A 1,663-nucleotide genomic window follows, 5' to 3' on the forward strand; every position below is an offset into this window, starting at 1 on the left:
GGGGGGGGACGCAGGGCCCGCCGGGGAGGCCGGCGGCGAGGAACGAGCGGGGGGTTTGGCCGCTTCTCGCTGTCTGAAATTTTTCAACCTTATCTGACCAGAAAATACGGATCTCCTGGGGGAAAAAGATTAACGAGAGCCTTATTAAATAGCAATTCGTCAGCTTGCTGTGCTGGTAAGATAGCGCTGGCAGCCAGTCAGCGCGCAGGCACATGAAAAGCAGGAAGGGAAACAAATGCACAATCAGATCGCAACGTTATAGCAAGAGATTCATTTGCGGATAACAAGCTGTCTTCCTTCTCCGGATTTCTCAGTGGCGCCTTCGCTTTCGCAGACAAACAGTCAAATTTTCATTTTCTGGTGGGGAGAATCGTTCCGCTTAGCCCGCGCCCCTTATGAATAGAAATTGTTTCCCATTTTCCCCAGCTACCTCTTTTTTGGGGGGTGGGGGATTATTTCGTGGGAGAAACGGGCCTTTTTTCAAAGCAAAGATAATTTTAAACCTCTTGCCCTACTCGCCCGAGTCGAAGCTCATTCACTAAACCTTTTGTTACATGGAAATTTGGACCGGAAAAGAATCAGGGTGCGAATGTTTAGCCCTGTGTCTATTAGAGATTTCACCGGTACCCGCAGGCGACATTAACGAGTAGTCGCTTAGTTCTATAAATAGCTCCTGATCTGCGTTTAATGGACCGTTTCCCTGCCAGTCCCTTCAGTGGCTGGAGCGATGGGCTTTTTCATCATCATTTTAATTTAGCCCGGCAAGCAGAACTGATAAAGTAACGCACCGTTAGGCTTGTTCCGTGTTGCTAGACTACCGGGGTGACAGAGGGACATCGCCGCTTCTCTCAATGAGATCAAATACACTGAAATACCCCACCATTTTGGATTTGAGAAAGGCAAAAGAGAGTGTAGTAGAGGCTTTGTGAGGGGAGTTCAAAACAAGCAGGGCTGCTGTGTTTCTGGCTCGGATTCGGTGCTCGGTTTTCCTTTTCTGGCTCTTTTCTGTTTTACACGAAAAAATATACCCTGAATAGTGACGGTAATTCGGAATAATCAGGTTCGATTGCGACCACTGGTTTCGCTCGTACGAGCCCTCCGACTTGAATGTAACACCTTCACAAAGGCAGAGAGGGAAGGTTGCCTTTGGTAAATATACAGAACGAAGTATTAAGGTTGCCAAGAATCCTAATTAAACATGCTAAACAAGTTGACGTTTGACTATTACAGATGATATCCCCTCGTCCTTACCTTTCACGAGACATCAACCCGGACCCTAAATATTGCGCAGTCACAAAGCTATAGTAAACCAGGCTCCTCGGAATTGTTCTTTCTGTGTGTATCACACAGAAATCGATTCATTTTGAATTCAAACTTTAAATAAGGGTTGAGCTCAGAGAAAAGGCAGGTCTTGAACAATGAGTCGGTTCTTCCACCTGTGTTGTATGTTATGTGTTTGACATTTTCTGTAATTACGTATCAAGAGGTATGTCATTTCTTCTCAAACAACTGACCGATTTAAGGATTAGCTCCTTTCCTTTCTGGTTGAAAGCCACAGCCTGAAAAGAGCCCTGCCGCTGCCACACCCCCACGCTCCTCGTCTCTGCCCATATCCACTTAAAAAAAAAAAAAAAGAGACATATTTTAAAACGGTGCAATGAAT

At 45.8% G+C, this 1,663-nt stretch overlaps 1 protein-coding gene across 1 annotated transcript in view; it reads left to right on the plus strand.

Moving 5' to 3' along the window:
* The window catches only part of GAD1 (glutamate decarboxylase 1 (brain, 67kDa)), a 31,571-nt gene that overhangs the window by 2,422 nt on the left and 27,486 nt on the right, over nucleotides 1–1,663 (plus strand). The window lies entirely within an intron of this gene.

The sequence above is a fragment of the Pygoscelis adeliae genome, unplaced genomic scaffold (genome assembly GCF_000699105.1).
Source record: "Pygoscelis adeliae isolate BGI_AS28 unplaced genomic scaffold, ASM69910v1 Scaffold106, whole genome shotgun sequence".
In the NCBI taxonomy this organism is placed as follows: Eukaryota; Metazoa; Chordata; class Aves; order Sphenisciformes; family Spheniscidae; genus Pygoscelis; species Pygoscelis adeliae.